The sequence below is a fragment of the Periplaneta americana genome, chromosome 2 (assembly GCF_040183065.1).
Source record: "Periplaneta americana isolate PAMFEO1 chromosome 2, P.americana_PAMFEO1_priV1, whole genome shotgun sequence".
NCBI classification, from domain to species: Eukaryota; Metazoa; Arthropoda; class Insecta; order Blattodea; family Blattidae; genus Periplaneta; species Periplaneta americana.
The window spans coordinates 173,227,880-173,248,695 of NC_091118.1; the positions used below are offsets into that span (position 1 = coordinate 173,227,880).

Here is a 20,816-nt window from a genome sequence, read left to right on the forward strand (position 1 = left end):
GTTTCGATACTAAGCTCAACACATTTTCTTTCGACACACTTGAAAGACATTTCGCATAGAAGTCAAACAGTACGGTCACTCGAACAGCAAGACAAAGACCAAATGATGCACAGGTTTGCAATTGTGTGAAAGTTACTGAGGTCATTTCTTTGAAAGCAGATAGTGATTATTTTACAAGTTGGAAAAAAAAAACACCCCCTCCCACAAGTAACTGCTCCTGTTGCCGGAAGTGTGCGAAAGCATTACTACGACATATCGTGTAATGGTAAGTGCTTATACGAGTAGAAAAATAGGGCTAAAAAAAGTCGGATAATCCGCCGATCGGTTAGTAGGGTGACGGATAATTGGGGTTCTACTGCATAGGCATTAATTAAAAATATTAATGTTGTTGTGTCCCGCGCTGTGGTGTCGTGGTCTAAGGCATCCATATTATTACGATGTACCGAAGTACATATGATATTTCCATGCAGAAATTCTGCGTCATCATATGATGAAGGATGGGTGGAGCGGAGAAAAATTCTCTCCTGCACCGGAATTTGAACCCGGGTCTTCAGTTCTACGCGCTGACGCTATATCCCCTGAGCCATCCTTCATCATATGATGACGCAGAATTTCTGCATGGAAATATCATATGTACTTCGGTGCATCGTAATAACATATGATATGCGAAAATAATCACTTTGTGATTTAAGACGGCACTCATTCCGTCGGATCCCGGCCACTCAGTCACTCGCAATGAGTGCACTTCTGCACATTAATGTGTTGGACATTGTGCCACTGTCACATCTGTGACGCAGTGTATGAGGGTTGGCCATTAGAGGGACCTAAGAGGTGGTGGAGCTTAAACTGAGAGGATTCAATCCGGCATCGGAATGGGAATCCGGTGTGGCTCAGTGGATAGAGCGTCAGCACGTAGAGCTGAAGACCCGGGTTCAAGTCCCGGTGCCGGAGAGAATTTTTCTCCGCTCCACCCATCCTTCATCACCTAAGGCATCATGTCTAGGACTCGTCTTTCGGAATGTGTGCTGGTTCGATTCCTCATGGGGGAGAAATTTTCACATGAAATTTCGGCCAGTGTATGGGACTTGTGTCCATCCAGTGTCTTGATGAACTTGAGGAGCTACGATAGAGTAATACGGTTACGAAACCCAGCTATAACGGCTGGAAGAATCATCGTGCCATCATGTTAACCACACGATACCTCCATTCTGGTTGAATGATCGTCCACCTCTGCTTCGACATGTGGACGTGAGGTTACCAATCGACTGGTCGGTCTGGGCCCTCTGGGTACCTGGTTCTAATGAAGTGCACTGGCAGCAATCTAAAACATGGGGGCATGAGATAATTACTCTGCCTGCCATTAAAATTCACTTCACTAAATCCCCAAGGTAAATAAAAAAAGGGGGATATTGTTGTGGAAAATATTGTGAATATGAACTATCCTTCTGTGTAAAATTGACACATAAAGTATAAATTTAGTACTGTTTATAATTACTAATCGATTAAATTGTACGAATGCATCTTCCAGTAGCTTTTTAAATAGTTTTTGAAGAGCACTGATATGAATACCCCACCTTGTTTTTTTTGAAAAGTTTGGAGGTTTTTTTAATGCATGAACACAGTTTTGCAAAATGTACCACCCCAAGTATGATCGAAATACAATCAATCGTATTTAATTTACCATCGTTCCGATATCAAATTGTTTAAATGCCAACTTTTCTTAGAAATAAAGCCATAACTACGTTTTCCCATATCTTATTTTTCTTAAACTACTTTTTATAAGTATTTCTAATTTATCTGAAGTAATGATGGGAAAAACGCTCGAGATATTGAAAAATGTGACTTTATTAACATTTGGTGAAGACAGGATAGAACGGAGAAATATCCTCTCCGTTCTACCCATTCTTCACCGTATGGTAATGCAGAATTCCTGCACGGAAATATCATATGTACTTCGGTGCATCATAGTAATATGGTAAGCGTAAGTAATCACTTTATTATTCAAGAAGTCGCCTTATACCGTCGGACCCCGGCCACTTAGTCACTCGTAATGAGTGCATCTCTGTGCATAGTGTTGGACATTGTGCCACTATCACATATTCTGTGACACAGTACATGAGGGTAGGCCACCAAGGGGAAGAGAGAAGTAGAACTTAAACTGAGAAGGATTCAATCCGGCATCGGAATTTGAATCCGGTGTGGCTTAGTGGATAAAACGTCAGCATGTAGAGCTGAAAACCAGGTTCAAGTCCCGGTGCCGGAGAGAATTTTTCTCCGTTCTACCCATTCTTCACCATATGGTAATACAGAATTTCTGCACTGAAATATAATATGTACTTCGGTACATCATAGTAATATTCATTAACATTGTTCGATTGTATTTTATTTTTAATTAACTTTATTTATTCAGCTTCCTCCAAGTGGAGGCTGTCTACAAGACAAAACTTACCATAAAATTGTTTAAAAAATAAAAGATAAACAAATATAATGGAAAAGAGAAAGCAATGGAGTAGGAAATGGAAAAGAAAATAATACAATTGTATATAAATGAAAACGATTAAACAAATCATCATTAATACCAGTAGAAACATCAATTCTTCCCAGTGTCTGTCATGTTATCAGGTGATCGCAGATGTCTATTAAAGTGTAGAGATGGTTTCTTAGGATTTTTATAGATCCCTTCACTGTAGACAGAGATACTTCAGCTTTTCCTAGACCAAACTGTTCACAGAAATGCGCGAATCTTTTTGTGATGGTCCCTCTAGTCCCAATGAGTAATCCAATAACTTCGATCGACAATAGATGACATTTTTCCTTATAGTATGTACCTCACAAGGTTGATTTTTGTATGTTTCCATCCTTACAGTTTGGTCAATTATGAATCCAGTTGTTGATCTTGTCGGGATAGCGATGATGTAGATCCATTTGTGTACAAACCACGGACCTCCTCTTCTACTTGGTAGTTAGAGACGGCTTTAACAGATCTTATGAAATCGTGTTCATTTGGAAAAAAATTATTGCAAAAAAACTGACATTGTTTCTCAAAACGTCAAACACGATTTTCACTTCCTATACTTTGCGGATTTGGCCAGGTGGTATATTCTGACTTCAGGAAATTGACCCTAACAGTATTATTTTTCACAAAACCGGCTTTGATAGAAACATTTAACAATTTAAAAGAACAGGTAATGAAATTTGGATTGGTAATTAATGAGAAGAAAACAAAATTCTTAAAATGTAGCACAAAAAGAGAAACTTTAGGAGATTTTAAAATAAATGATATAATGATTCAACAAGCTCCAAGTTTCAAATATCTTGGTACAACTGTTAATAACAACAACAACACCATTGAGGAGGAAATAAGAGAAAGAATTGTAATGGGAAACAAAGCATACCATGCCAACCTACAGTTATTTAGAAGTAAATTGATATCTAAACAGTCCAAATTTAAGCTATACCGTACTACAATAAGACCTGTAGTAACTTATGCCAGCGAGACATGGGTCCTTAAAAACTCCATAAAACACATACTACTAATTTTTGAAAGAGGAATACTAAGAAAAATTTTTGGTCCAACTAAAATGAATTATGGTACATGGAGAATTAAATATAACAGTGAACTGAATGAGCTGATAAAGAATAGGAACATAATAAATCATATAAAATCGCTAAGATTAGGATGGTTTGGTCATATAAATAGAATGGAGAATATTAGACTGGTCAAACAAATATACAAATGGAAACCAATAGTTAACAGAAAGCAGGGTAGACCAAAAAATAGGTGGGAGGATGATGTCCTGAATGATTTGAAATTGATGAAGGTGGAAAACTGGACAAAGATAGTTGGAAGCCGTAAGGAATGGAAGACAGTTGTTGAGAAGTTCAAAACTTTCACCTGAGAGTTGTAGAGCCTGAAGAAGAAGAAGAAGAAGAAGAAGAAGATATTATTTTTCGGTACTACCTGTAATTCTCTGTATTGTTTCAGTGGATTTCATTGCTTTACTTTGAATACAGCTTACAGGTCACGTGAACCAATATTATCTACTTAATTTTTTGTTTGCACCGACATATTTTTCATAATTCATTTGTTGGCATTCGTAAAATGTAGGTAATAGTAGAATGCTCGACTACATTTGAATGTTATACCAATCGAACAGCACAAGAATAGCTCATTACAATGACTATGAAAATAATAGAATGTGTATCGTTGGAATAATCCCTTGCCGGAACTGAAGCTCGTTGCTAGGATATTACATTACTACTGTAACATGAATTTTCAGAACACCGTCAAAAGCTGAACAGAAATTATTCCGTCTCTGATAAGTCTACAGACAACGAAAGAGTCACCTACATTACCATCAGACCATACACCACATCATTAATTTGTATATCAAGTTGTGAGACATCAAAATGGCTTCTTATTATACATCTAATGACTGTCGAGATCATGGAAGAGTCAAAAAGAGATTGGAAGAACAGAAACGTTTCAGATTTATCAGGTAGATTTCATTATTTTAATACTTCTCTGTTAATTGTGGTAGTAGTTGAAGAAGGTGCTGCTGTTGGAGAAGGTTATTACTGCTCCAACATGCAGGCCCGCGCTCAAGAGAATCAGACCCACCAGCCCATAGGCTACAGCAATTGTTTCCTAAAATATATTCTTTGGTTTTAAGGCTTTTCATTCTTTCACCAAATATACCTATGTAAAAATACTACAAAAAGAGCCATAAAAATTATGTCAAATGCAACTTATAATTTATGTATGTATGTATTTATTAACACTACAATTTGGTATACACCCGGTGGCAGTGATATAATATATAATAATACCAATACAATTATACAATAATTACAGCAATAAAAGAAAAAAAATAAACCTAAATTTATTTCTAACTATAAATAAACAGATGCAATAAACCTAGGACTATAAATAAAAACTATTCTATAATAACGCCTAACAAATAAATTTCGCCAACGGCACGTGGTGTTCCCAAGTACTGACCACGCCCAATGTTGCTTGACTTCGGTGATCAGATAAGAACCCGTATTTTCAACATGGTATAGCCGTTGCCACATGGTATAGCCGTTGCTATGGACATTGTAAACCATTATTTGTGAAAAACAAAATCATGACTGTTACTTACTTACTGGCTTTTAAGGAACCCGGAGGTTCATTGCCGCCCTCACATAAGCCCGCCATTCGTCCCTATCCTGAGCAAGTTTAATCCAGTCTCTACCATCATATCCCACCTCCCTCAAATCCATTTTAATATTATCTTCTCACCTACGTCTCGGCCTCCCCAAAGGTCTTTTTCCCTTCGGCCTCCCAACTAACACTATATATGCATTTCTGGATGCGCCCATACGTGCTACATGTCCTGCCCATCTCAAACGTCTGGATTTAATGTTCCTAATTATGCCAGGTGAAGAACACAATGCGTGAAGCTCTCCGTTGTGTAACTTTCTCCATTCTCCTGTAATTTCATCCCTCTTAGCCCCAAATATTTTCCTAAGAACCTTATTCTCAAACACCCTTAATCTCTGTTCCTCTCTCAAAGTGAGAGTCCAAGTTTCACAACCATACAGAACAGCCGGTAATATAACTGTTTTATAAATTCTAACTTTCAGATTTTTTGACAGAAGACTAGATGACAAAAGCTTCTCAACCGAATAATAATACGCATTCCCCATATTTATTCTGCGTTTAATTTCTTCCCGATTGTCATTTATATTTGTTACTGTTGCTCCAAGATATTTGAATTTTTCCACCTCTTCGAAAGATAAATCTCCAATTTTTATATTTCCATTTCGTACAATATTCTGATCACGAGACATAATCATATACTTAGTCTTTTCGGGATTTACTTCCAACCCTATCGCTTTATTTGCTTCAACTACAATTTCCGCGTTTTCCCTAATCGTTTGTGGATTTTCTCCTAGAATATTCACGTCATCCGCATAGACAAGAAGCTGATGTATATTCTAGAATTAATTTTGTATGTTAAAGAAAATCATAGATTTATTTAGCTTGAGTTTTCTTACATGCACACAAGATAGAAAGATTGAAACATGGATATCGCCATCCGTACAATATGAGAGCGTAGCCCCGTTCTCATGCGGCAATATCTCTGACATAGGTGCTACTGTTTGTGTATAACGCCTAAGGGGTTCTGTGCCGAGCTATGCGTTTACCCTTCGAAAGTAATGAATTCTCACTTCGTGTCAGTTACTGCGTTGTAGCTTTTAGCGATGAGAGTTATGTAATGTTCTACCATCGCATCAGAAAGCGCAGCACTATTTGTAATCTAATTCAAATGAACGAGGCGAAGTACACCAACACATCGGAAGCTTGTCCCGCCATATTTACAGAGATATTTTTTTAGAATAAAACATTTATGTGATTATACACCGGTATACTTTATAGGAAAATGGAAGTCGTGAGCAGAAATACAGGAAGGAATAAACAAGGAAAGGTCAGCGATATCGAAATCGAACAGTCTGTTGTGATGTCGAAAAATTACACGTAAAACAAAGGCAAACATTTACAATGTAATAAATGAAAGTGCTGTCGCACATCGAGCGGAGATATTGCATTTCAAAGCAGAGACAATCTATAGACTCTATAGAAATAGACTTTTGATGACGATCGACAAGGTTGACTTCATATGTAGGTAGGTAATTGAAAACAATGTAATGATATTAAAATTAACGTTCAAAATTTCATTCTGGAATTTATAAAATACACAAGCATTTAAATTATTTGGTCAAATAATATAATTAATGTTATCTAGATCACAATATTGTTAATTTTATTGTGCGTCTGAATCAAAATATAACTTTTATTTTTCCCTACTGAGCATAAAGGACATTCTATTCCCAGTACCAAAGGGTAAAATATCTGTGCTATTTTATAAATTATACGCTTTAAGTAGTTCTTTTTTACTTGATTATTTAGCGTCGACGGAATTGGTGATAGCGAGATGATACTTGGCGAGTTGAAGCCGAGGATTCGCCATAGATTACCTGACATTTGCCTTACAGTTGGGGAAAACCTCGGGAAAAACCCAACGAGGTAATCAGCCCAAGCGGGAATCGAACCCGTGCCCGAGCGCAACTCCGCATCGGCAGGCAAGCACCTTAGTCGACTGAACTACGCCGGTGGTTTTTAAATATATCTCCCGCGTCATATCTGCATGGTTTAAGGAATCATGTCTTGGACTATTATTACGTAATGATAATTGATTCGAGTCTTCGTGGTGGAAGAAACATTTCTTATGGACTTTCATTTTGTTGTGTGCCGATAAGCTGCTATTATGAACTATAACAATTTTATTGGGCCACCTGTGCTTATCTCCTTAAATAGTTTTTTATAACATTAACGTTTTCGATACTACTTATGTATCATAATCAGATGTTAGTGCATTGTGTTGACAATATGTAATGAAAACCTAGCCTCATGGTGTTTTATGAATTTACTATTTGGTTTCATATTACTTATCGTAATGTCTAAGCCTTGTTAGAGTTAGCATAGTGGTTGTCCGTTGTGATTTCTTAGCCTAGGTCAGTGTTTCTAGTTCACAATAAAATACAATGCGATGTAAAATATAATAAGATACAGTTTAAACAATTTAAAAACACTATATAAAATATAACATGTAAAGTTCTATGTGAGCTTGTTGGAATGGCTGAGTTGGTCAATCGTTTATGCCGTTAAATAGGGCGGTTTCTGCTGGTCCTAATTCCGTTTTCCAGACAATGATTTTGAATTAGGACCAGCAGAAACCGCCCTATTTAACGGCATAAACGATTGACCAACACAGCCATTCCAACAAGCTCACATAGAACTTTACATGTTATATTTTATATAGTGTTTTTAAATTGTTTAAACTGTATCTTATTGTATTTTACATCGCATTGTATTTTATTGTGAACAACCAGAAACACTGACCTAGGTTAAGAAATCACAACGGACTACCACTATGTTAACTCTAACAAGGCTTAGACATTACGATAAGTAATATGAAACCAAATAGTAAATTCATAAAACACCATGAGGCTAGGTTTTCATTACATATTGTCAACACAATGCACTAACATCTGATGATGATACATAAGTAGTATCGAAAACGTTAATGTTATAAAAAATTATTTAAGAAGATAAGCACAGGTGGCCCAATAAAATTATTATAGTTCATTTCTTATGGAATTTCGGCCACAGCATGAGGCTGTTGCTCACCAAGCATCGGATGAATATGGAGACCTAAAGCGAATAGCCAGCTTAAACGGCTGAGGGTATCATCACGTTATCCTCGTACTAGTTGGATGATCGTTCACATCTGCTGAGGCATGTCGACTTGTAGGCCTTGCCCTCCATGAGATGTCACGCAACGGTTTTTTAAGTAGATCTGTGTAATTACTAATTAGATTTGCAGCAATCCACACAAAATAACTATATTGGTAGTCATAGCGCAGTGGTCCAAGATAAGGATGTCAAAGCGCCTGCACTGCGTGTTCAATACAAATCCAACAAGTTTCACTTTTTACCAAGATAAAGTACAATCATCGCTTTTAAGGAAATGTTGGGTGGGTTCTTGAGAGCACGTAGTGCAGGCGCTTTGACGTCCCTGGCTAAGGTATCGTTCTTGAATTCGCGTTACGAACTGCTGGTTCGAGTCTTCATGGAGAAGGAACTTTCTCATGAAATTTCGGTCAGTGTATGGGACCGGTACCACCAAGTATCGTGATGAATTTGGGGAGCTGTGATAGGTAACGAAATCCAGTTACGAAAATCAGCTATAATGGCTGGAGGGATCATCGTGTTGACCACACGTTACCCGTTGTGATTGGATGATCGTTCACCTCTACTGAGACACATAGACATGAAGCTAGCAATCGGCTGTTGACCTTGGCCCTTCACGGGCTGTTGCGCCACGGACGATATTATAACAGCTTCAAATATTATTTTGCTATTAACAGAAATTTCGAAAGTCGTTATAGCTTGATTCCCATATTTCTTATTTGGTAAATACCCTAACAGAGTCTTATAGTGGAAGGAAATTCACATCTTTTTCTCTTTCTGAACAAATAATATACAGGTTGATTCAATAAAAGTGTATAAAATTAAACAGGAATTAAGAGGATGCTCTATCTATATGATATTATAGGGTAGGAAACTTGGGGTCTGTGATGTCAGATTAAGGGGAAAGAGTTTAAATATGTCTATCGCTGCGATACTACTATCTTCCATATTAGGTTTACTTAAACTAGCCGTTCCCGTGCGCTCCGCTGCACCCGTTAGAAATAAATATAAAGTAATTACATAATTAAAATAGGACATTTGATCCAGGGAACATTCGTGCTTGAAAGAAGGATAAATCGTTTAATATGTTACTTAATTTAAATTGCATCCAAATAATTAAAATGCGATCATTTTGGTCCAGAGACCACTCATTTGGTGCAATGACAATTCCTTTAACATGTTTCTTAATTGTTATTACATGCAACCATAGTTTAATGAAGATTGACATATCATTTAGTTTTAATGTGTAAACTTTATATTACTTGCTATATGTTTCCATTGAATTATGGCAATAACTTAATTTTAACCATTGTTTTCTATGTCTTCAGTAAATGGCGCTTGGCCCACTATGGTTCTGAACCCTTCAAATAACTTAAAAAGTGATACAGCATAAACAGTGATATGTAATTATATTTCTTTCTTTCGAAAATGTAAGAATTCACGATCTCCTATGTACCATTGCCATGGAATGAATAAATGTGTTTTTTCTTCCTACTCAATAATTCTCTGAAATTAAAATGAGTGTGTACATAAACATTATTTTAAGAAATACAGAAAACGAATGTACAAAATAGCCTATCAAATTTTCTGTGCATAAGAAGCTATTTTAATATTCCCTGTCCTCGATTTACTCAGAAGTTACTGTAGTAACGTTATGGCATTAGTCCATCTAGAGAAACTACACTTTCCAATGGTGAAATAATAATTACTTATACAAATCGGTTAATTTAGCTTCCGATATTACTTCATACAAACACAGAAACATTCTCTGTAGGCTAAGTTTAATAGCTTTCGATTGTTGTTGTCCAAGGCCCCTTATAGACGAAGTCATTTGTTTTTATTTCATTGCACCGTCTTAGATGGCGTTATTTTAATTTTAAAACTCATTTATCTCATTAAATATCAGTCCTACAAAATTGTTTAAAGAATAAAACTTATCGGAAATCATTTTTAAAGAAACTTTTGTTATGTAACATGTTTTACAAAAATAAAAAATAAGCGAGAATTTCAATTTATTTAATTCAGGCCCCCTTATAACTCCCCTTTTAAATAAAGTATTTTGAATGCCATATAGCCTAAAATCTAAGTTACAACAAACTTAATTTATATTCCAATTTTCATATAAATCGGTTCAGCCATTATCGCGTGAAAAGGTAACAAATATCCACACAGACATACAAACAAAAATTTCAAAAAAGCGATTTTCGGCTTCAGGGTGGTTAATTATATATGTTAGGACCAATTATTTTTGGAAAATCGAAAATTACCAGAAAAATTTCGGCGACAGATTTATTATTAGTATAGATTTATTTAAACTTATTAATTTACACTTTAAAAATATTTTAATATAATTTACTAATCTGAGTTCTGAACAGGTCTTCGAAATGACAGTCACCGGTATTTTATATTTACATTTATAATTTAAATTTATTTTTCCATTTATTATTTACACATATTATTTACATGTAGACAATCCATCATGTTTTGCTTGTTGACCTGACGCCCACAAGTTCGTTCTGTTTATCGTATTTGCTTTGTTACATTGTAAAACGCCACGTGAGTCAACGACAGACCATTTCATATCATTCGAAGAAGACTTAATCACAGCACATTGTTAATTCAGATTTTTAATTGATATGAAAATAGTTTTAAAATGTAAATAATAAGTCCAAATAAATCGAAAACTCCAAGTTCCCTGTCTCATAATATTCAGGAAAGCATCCCCTATTTCTTGTTTAATTTTTGCACGTTTTTATTGAATCACCATAGACAAAATTATATGGATAAACGAAAAATTAAAAAAAAAAAAAAAAAAAAAAAAAATTAAGCATGAATGATGTGCCGAGTACGGTAGTAAACGTGATTGTGTATGAAGTGTAAATAAAACAGAGTAGGGTAGGGCAAATCGGTTGCAAATAGACTTTTACCAGTCCTGGTCGATATCAGCGTGTCTGACTATTTTTTGTGAAGCTGCTGAGTTAAGACCCATAACCGTAACATAAACACAGAAGTTTGCGGCCAGGCAAACTCCAAACTTTCATGCTTATGCTTACGTGATTTGCAAACAGAACACAATCGTGGAGCGCTGAAGTATACGACAGAATATGAGGAAATGGCGTCGTTGTTATGTTTCCATGGTTACCAAGTATGTTTGCTGTTATGTTTATGTCCCCATCGTGAATGATGGTATGACTTCTTGATTTCAACATTCTTAAGTTAACGCTTACGTTATGTTTAATTTTCATTGTGAATGAGCCTTTAGACTATATGTTTTATGTGGGAGGAAACCAGTTTGATGCACAGCCCCAAACAGGAGGGCCAGATTTTTTATTTGCGACTACTCTTCTCCTAGATATGTTGGCTTTTCCAAGGGCTTGAGTCACGTCCATGGGCAGATCTTGGCTTCCCCTCATCTCGTTCCTTCCAGTTAACTGAACTTACATTCAGCTTTCCTGTCCGGATATCTGGTTCACTGGATACTGAGCCCTCCCACAGCGACAAGGGAAGGAACAAATCAAACTTCGTGATATGGAAACAGGTCAATGGGCCTAACCAACGCAGTTAATGAAGTTTCATTAATTTCAGTAAAGTTATATGCATCATTGTAGGTTGAATTCATTTTCGTAGATATCGAGAATGAATAAAATCCGTTCTATAATTTCAAGAGAACACATGAACAGATAGGCAAAAAGATTTTTCCGGTATAAAATATGTTGGGAACAACTTCCTCCAGTATGTGCTTGATCTTGACTATCAGTTTAACATGTAAGCGATCCAGGTTCGAGAGAAAGTCAGGACTTGTATATTTTATTCAACAATTCGCAGTGACACTTTTGGCGAACAAGGGATTTTTCTCGGTGTTCTCCCGTTTCCTATATTAAGGCTGGTTCACAATAAACCGGAAACGAGAATCGGAACGAAAACGAAAACGGTAAAATTGTTAAAATGTGTACATTTAAATGTGAGCATTCACAATTAACGAAAAGCTTGCCGGAGCCCGGGATCGGGAACGGAGAGTTGGCCAAATTTCAACTTTGGCGTTCACGTTTCCTATCACAGCCCACTAGATTCATTCTATTGCCATCTAAAAGCTATTTTTTCGTCTTATATTTTGTAGCAAGAAGACCGTGACATAACCTATGCATTATTTTGTTCTGTGCTGTGCATCATGGAGCAAGTTTTATTTGATGAGATTCTAATATTGAGTGTTGAGGAAAATCCTCACGTTTACGATAAGCGGCGCGCCTCGTATAAAGATGAGAAAATTAAGGAGAATACGTGGCTTTCAATAGCTGCATCTTTGAACACCGATCGTAAGTGAATCATATTTTATTACTGTATTGGTTGTATTACACACTACGTATTCATGCTTCAATTCAATAACTACTGTTGTGTTCATTTTTGTTCTATTACAAATGTTTCTTCTCTAATTATTTTACATTATGGTAGACTTAAAATAGTGTGTGATGATAAAGATGCATGGGCATATTTATAGTACCGTACCTAATGAAATGTTTCAGTTGAAATTTCGAAGTTGGTTAACCTGTGTTTATGTTGGCTGCCTTGTACTTATGAGAGAACGCCATTGGTCAATTATACACAAATAACATCAGAATGCGTAATATCGACTTTACATATCGTTATTGACATGCATATCGATATGCATAGTTGTCTACGTTCTCGGTTTATTGTGAATCAAAAATGTTCATATTCACGTCCTCTGCTTCTCGTTTTCATTCTGGTTCTCGTTCCCGGTTTATTGTGAACCAGCCTTTAGGTATCAACATAATTGCGTCCGATATCCATTACATAACACTTGGCGAACGCCGGCTAGAGAAAGTGGCAGATCTAGGGACAGCTCGCAAACCGGATACACACAGAAACTCAGCGTAGTCAGCTGGTGCGAGTTGGAGATGCGGCTTGTAGGAAGTTATCACACAATATCAGCAATGATTGCAGTTCTGGGTCATAATGTGTCTCTCCAAAAACAAAAACAAAACAAAACAAAACAAAAGGAAAAGGAAAAGGAAAAGGAAAGGGAAAAGGAAAAGAGAAAAGAAAAGAAAAAGAGAAAAGAAAAGAAAAGAAAAGAAAAGAAAACAAAACAAAAACAAAATAAAACAATGAAACGAGATATTCATACTCATACCGTTACAGTTATGGCTGTAATATTGGTTACTACTGATTGAACAGGAAAATATTATTATTATTATTATTATTAATTATTATTATTATTATTATTATTATTATTATTGTTATTATTATTATTATTATTGTACGATAATTTTGCGTTGCCCTTTATGCCCCTGATTGGTTGAAATTTAAGAGATGAATGTTTGAATGAAATGGGGATAGAAATCCATATTTCAATTTGTTTTGTTTTGTTATTGGAGAGACAGCATTAAACGGATGAGCTGATGCTCTACCGAAAATTTTGAAACAGGCAACTTGTGGTTTGCGAAGCCAGATTTAGAAGAAACGAACTTAAACATCGCTTACTTTTTCCATATTATTTACATTTATTGTTTACATTTATACTTATTATTTACATTTTAAAATTATTTTCATGTCATTTATAAACCTGAGTTGACAACGTACCATTTTTTTTTATCTCACAACATTTCCCCAGAATGACGGTCGCTAACCACAATAAAAGCATGACATCGTCGTACGAGATTCTGCCGCACCCTTTCAAATATCTCTGGCGTGTTTTTAATCACATCACAGGCGGCTACAATTCTGGAAACTAATTCTACATCCGTGTTTAACGAGTTCTTGTAAACAAGTGATTTTAGATATCCTTATAGCAGGTGATCTCGCAGGTTTAGAATAGAGCCTCCCCTTCCAATCCAGCGACTAGGAAATGTATCATCCGGATGTTTGCGGACATCTACACTGAAATGAGGTGGTGCTCCGCCGTGCTCTTGTTACAGACAGCAAAGGATACATCCTACAACAACTCAGACAAAACGCTTTGCAAGAATTGCAGACACATTTGTAACTGTGCCCTTGAGATGGAAAGCTAGAAAATACAGCCCAATGAGATGGTGTTGTATAGTCGGACCATCGGATCTGTGCCCCCGTAAGATATGCGAACTGAACTCTAATTCCTTCTCAGCCTCGGTAATTCATTTCTCTCCCTGGATTCCTATCTCTCCCTTTTCTAACTCTCTCCCTTTCTCTCCCCCACTACTCACAATTTTGAGCCTTCTTGCGGGACAGTTTATTTGCACTTGCAGTTCAGTGTTGTCAATTCAACATTAATACTGTAGCAAGGATTGGCGAAAGAAATATTATTAAGCAAATACGTAATAGCATTTTGCGATGAAGAGAAACAAACAGGTCAAGATCTCTTTCCTATAAATAAGGCAACGAAAAGAGCAGCTGCGATCACAGGTGAGGCTTATTTTATTTCAATTGATAACGTATTAATTTACTTACTTAACTAATACTAATACAACATGTTATGTAATTTCTATAGGCAGGTCAGAGCGCCTAATAAAGAAAATCACGAGAGAGGAAGTCTGTGCAGGAGATGAAAAGCTAGAATCACCAGAGAAGAACAGACCAAGGGAACCTTTAATTCTTGTAGATGATATGAACCGATGTATTTTAAGAAGAAAGATACAAGAATTTTATACCGTGCAGAAAGAAGTTCCGACGTTGAAGAAATTACTGAAGGTTGCGAGAGAAGCAATAATTTACAAGGTTGGAGAAACACTACGGAAAGTGATTCGAAGACGTGAGATTTAGGTTTAAAAAATGCAGAAATACAAGATGTACTTTGATTGAAAGAAATGATATTGTAGCATGGAGGACCAGTTATTTATGACACCGTTTGACGGAAGTTTGGCAACATCCCTATTCGGCAAGGTTCGTGGCCTGCTGTTTGACGTGGTGGGAGGAAAGCGGGTGGAATGGAGTGAGTACAGGTGTTAACTTTTCCAAGAACGACGACAGCGCTGAAGGGGCATAGATCCTATGGTCCGACAATAGTTTACAATACTGCTGTAACAACGAACCTGCATCGCCTTAATCTGTCTTTGCAGACCCCAAGTTCCCTGTCTCAAAATGTTCAGTAGAACATCCTCTTTTTCCTGTTTAATTTTTGCACGCTTTAGCTGAATCACTCAGTATATACTTCACACAGTGAGAACGTATGAAGACTATTTTCCTTTTTGGCACAGATGTGGAATTTACTCTGCCATATGAACGGAGTCCAACTGTACGAGAAATTATTAGAATTCACGAGTAGGCAGATTGACAGTATATGGCGTGGAACAGCAGGCAGCTATAAACTGTTGTCACATTTGGGTTGTGCAGCACATTAGGCTCCTTATGGGATGATAAACCAGGTCGCACTTCCTGACGCCAACGAAATACAGCAGCCTCTGGGGGAGATTAGCATCGTCCCGGCTCAAATGACATGGCCATGCAGAGAGAATGCAGTTGCGTAACAAAGCATGTGGCCTGTGAAATTAGTGAACCCAAATTGATCGCCAGCAATATCGGTCATCCCTTGTGGTTACCACTGCACACAAACTGTTTCAAGGCAGTCACAGCACACAAAATACCATGCTGGCTCCTGTGTTTGCAAATGTATACTGTAAATAATATTATCTTAATATTCTGTGCATCAGAGTGAAGGGTAAAACACTTACAGTGTGTCAAAGAAGCTTCACAGTAAGCTGGACGAATAGAAAACGACCTTCAACATCGAATACCCAGTTAAATTAACGATTAATGCAAGCTAAATTGTGGCAGAAAAGGAAGTATTGGAGAACTGCCATTCGTTATACCATCATCTATATATATAATTCGAACTGGTAATGGAAATTACGGAAAAACGGCTGAATGGATTTTAATTAATGACCCCTCATTTTGAAGCTTGGAACCCAAAGTTTTTAAGAAAAATTGTAATTTTCAGTGAAATGTCAATTTTCCTATATCATTTTCCTATTTTCCAAAATCCATCTGTCGTCAGTTATGAGACCTTCAGAATAAAACAAAACACACACAACAGTAAACAATATTACACGAAGGCCATGATCTTCAAGATTGCTGACATATTTAGAGCTCAAATTTAATTGGTTATTAAAAACTTGTAGAGTTATTAAAATTATTTACAGGTCTGATTCTGTGGTGTATAATTTTCTGATTACAGCTGTGTATTGGATATTAAAAACTACAAAACTTGAGGTGGTTTGATGACATTATTACCATTAGAAATGAAATATTATTATAGTTAATCCCTTGATGCGACTATTTTTCATTAATTATACATATTAATGCTATAGACCTATTGATGATATGAAAGTGAAACGTTTTGGGGTATGAAAGTAGATGTAGAGAATATCTTAAATTAAATCTTCATTTCTATAATTTACTGAGTGGCGGCTATATAGTATACATACAATATATGTTACTGAAAACTATAAAACTTGCCCAAGATAATAATATTGTTATTAAAAATCAAATATTTTTATAGTTATTAATCAAGTGGGATTGGATCTTTTTCATATATTTAATGACGGTGTGGTGGAGATATTCTCTTCAGTATTGGCTCAGAGAGCGCAAAAATTAGATGGAAAGACCAAAAGGTATTACTTACTGATAACATAAGAGGCCTACAAGATTTTGTAGTCTCCCGATCATTTCAGCAAGATCTCTTAGCAGGATAAAACTATTTTACCCTCTACAAATTTCAAGGTAGTTCACGAAACATGCAGCAGCTATACCAAGATGCTATGTCTATTGTTCGAAAGCATAACAAGCCTGAGTTTTTTTTTTTAACTTTCACCTACAATCCACAATGACCTGAAATAGCTATTCCTTTACTCCCACATAAAAAACCCACTGATCGTCCTGACATTGTTACTTGCGTTTTTTCGTTCAAACTCAAAAACTGAAGGTGTATAAGTTCAAGAAAAAGTATCTGGCATAAAAAATAATTCAGAGGGAGTATGTTTCATTATTATGGAAGCAAAATATAACTTCAAAATGTCCGTGTATTCTTCATTGAAAATAAATCTGAAAAATGTTTATTTGAACGTCTAACGAAGTTCGTTTGCAGCATTTGCTGCACAAGCCACTTGTTCTAATATAATTTTCACAAATGAAGTAATCTCTACCACAGGAGGAGTCAGAACAACGAGATGATACTGAGTAGTGGCCAGACATGGATTTTATTTCTCATCGGAAAGGCTCATTGTATTGGTATGACATCAGAGCATGCTCATTCCAACAGCATTTAAACCTATATGATTGTCAGACAGAGTGAAACTTCTCTACGCTCCAATGCAATCTAGTCCCACCTAATATAGTCTAATACAGTGCATACATTTTATCTTTCTACGTTCGCGTGTGTGCAGCTGAGCATTGCTGCTTCCGCTTTACATCCGCGAGCGTGGAAAGTAAAAGTGTATACATTATATAACCTAGTCCAGTTTAATCTAATCGAATCTAATCTAGTCAAACCTAATCTAATATAGTTCGGTATAATATAATCTACTCAAGTTTAATCTAACCGAATCTAGACTACCTAGCCTAATTGTAGTCATTATTAATTTTTTTATTATTTTTTTTTTCTTCTATCCAGTTTTCATTATTGTTCCCACCCGACCTCAAGCATCTTGCTTTTTCGGGTGTGACTCAGTTACAATTGTATTTATACAAGAATTTGTAATATGTATTTGAATATCAGATCGGTAACCAATTTCGAATTTTGAAGAATATTCATATATGAGTATTACAATAGCATTGTAAAATCTTTCTTAATGTATGTAATTTTTGCTTGCAATAATAATAAAAATATATTGATTGATACAAACAGAAAAAATAATAGTCTAATACAATCTAGTCAAATCGAATCTAATCTAGTCTACTCTAATCAAGTCCAGACTAATCTAATCTAATCTAATCTAATCTAATCTAATCTAATCTAATCTAATCTAATCTAATAAAATCTAGCTCAGTCTAATGTAATCTAGTCTATGTTAATCTATTTAAATCTTGTCCAGTATAATTTAATATAATATAGTCCAGTATAATTCAATCTAATACTGTTCAGTATAATCTAATAAAATCTAGTCTAGTCCAATATAATCTAATATTCATTCATTCATTCATTCATACAGAGTTTTATGGCCAAAGGCAGGTTTTTCAATAAAACAAACATTCTTCAATCTTCGCTATTTTCCGACTTCCACTTGGACTTTGCATCTAATACAGTTCAATCTAATCTAAATTCTAGGCGAGTCAAATTTCATAAAATATAGTCCAGACTAATCTAATCCAATCTAATTCAGTCCAATCTAATAAAATCTAGTCAGTCTATCCTAATAAAATCTAGTTCAATGCTATCTAATAAAATTTAGTCCAGTCTAATCTAATCATATATAGTTCAGAATAATCCAATCAAATCTAATCCAGTCTACTCTAATCAAATCCAGTTCAAACTAATCTCATCAAATCAAAACAAATATAATCTAATTTAATCTAGTCTATTGAAAAGTAAACAAAACTAATTTCAACTAACCTAGTTGGAAGAAATAGCCGTAAAGGTATGTAAGAAATAAATATATTTCGAAGATTGAAACTACCTCCATAGTTAGTTGAACAGAGGGGATAAAGAGGACATCTTGCTAATTTGGATCGTTACAAATAGATAAATACAGATGTCGTTGATTCGTATATCACCAACAATGAACAATTTTCATCTAGGCTGCCCTCAATTCAGTGTCATATATTGTATTCATATTTTTAGAAGTGCTCTGTATAGTGATAAATACGCTGATAGATCTATAAATTGTTTAAAAAAAAAGCTGCACCTCTTCTGAATAATACATAATTGCTTCCTAATCCATCAATGACAATATTAACCTAACCTAACCTAACCTAACCTAACCAAACACAACCAAACCTACCTAATCTAAGCTAACCTAAATTAACCAGGAAACCTAGAATACCATGTTGGTATGCAATGTCTATGAACCCTGACTAATATACCTTTTCATTAGAAGCGAAATACCACAAGTGTGCACGGACTAATAATAGAGGCTAGTCCTAATAACTACTATTACGAAAATAGGAGATGTAATAATATGTATGACACAACCAGTGCCGTGTTATCTTGCTTCGCAATAAACAATGGCAAGTTCTCTATTGTCCGAGGTCTGTTGTTGCGGTTTGTTTTCACGGTCCGTCTAACAAATGAAGCCTCCTCTCTCAACTAATCCACCAAACTGGAAGCCTACCATGTTTATAGTGTTTGCCACTTCCGCTAAGTATATTGGAGAGCGTTCATTTTGAAACCCTTTCGCAGTTGTTTTCTTTCTTCTTTTATCTCACAAGTCCTTCGTATGTGTGCTGCCAATTACTATTAGGTTTCCCCCAGAATTCTTCAATTTTTCTGATTGAAGTGGGCTCGTGCTTTTGCTTTCTACATGTTACTACAGGTAGAAAACATCGCAACAAAGAAACCTATTCCAAGCTTCGAAAGAAATTGTACAAGGCAATTCAAAAGTCAGGACAGTTTTGAAACAGTTTAAACTTTCTCACTGTATAAGATTAATGTGGCAATTAAAATACTATTTCATTCATAAAAGTATAGAGTTTTAATTGTTTCACTTCAGTTCTTTTGGAAACATTTATTTTAAATTTTAAAAATAAAAAGCTATTAAAATTATTTTTGTCTAATCCTAGATCATATATGTAACAGATAACTCATCGCTATGTTAAAATCGGCAACACTTTGAAGAGAACAACCGTCAGGATCGCCACCCATCCGCCGTAAACGAACACGAGATGGCAGTACAGTCGCTAATGCAATTCAAATGGGAATTATGACGTGACTCCTTATGTAACAACTAGATGGCAGCGTAGTAAACCTGATAAAAGTTGTTAACGTCAAAGCCTATAAGGCCGACTTATCTGTTACATATATGATCTAGGGTCTAATTCACTGCGTCTTCCGTTTTGTGAATTTATTTCTAAGGAAACTATTATCTACCTGCTGATGTGCCTAGTTATTAAGTGGATTAATATGGTGTAGAAGTTCAGGTTGTAATCGAAAACTCGAAGCATCCTTGACTCTACAACCTTATATACAGGATGTTTCCGGGCTGGTGTTACAAACTTTCAGGAATGATGGGGAAGGACACATGTATCAATTTGAGATAAGGAACTCTGGTCCGGAAATGACTGAGTCGAAAGTTATAAGCAAAAATAGTTATGTGGAAATGGAATTGTAATTTCGCACCACGTGCCCTCCTTCCCTTAACCTTTGGAACAGTCGTGGAAAGATGGTATGGGCCGGATATCTCCTATGTGGGTACTTGCCCCGCTACAATCTGTGAGTTTGTCTGCTGTTCCCATTGGCTCATCCGTATTCGAAAATCAGGTCTGCATATTCCGCTCCTCCATTTCACTAGGACTGATCGACTGGACACTGCAGCTTGTACACATACACTGCTGTCTACAGACGTGCATATCAGGACCGACCATGTCCGTTACACAT

The 20,816-nt window shown here is 35.9% G+C and overlaps 1 protein-coding gene and 1 non-coding gene across 5 annotated transcripts in view; both read left to right on the forward strand.

Annotated features, from left to right (window-relative positions):
• Positions 1-20,816, forward strand: part of LOC138694835 (uncharacterized) — a 540,942-nt gene that overhangs the window by 2,304 nt on the left and 517,822 nt on the right. The window lies entirely within an intron of this gene.
• Positions 880-951, forward strand: TRNAY-GUA (transfer RNA tyrosine (anticodon GUA)). Its single transcript has one exon. It is a non-coding gene; the product is annotated as a tRNA-Tyr (tRNA).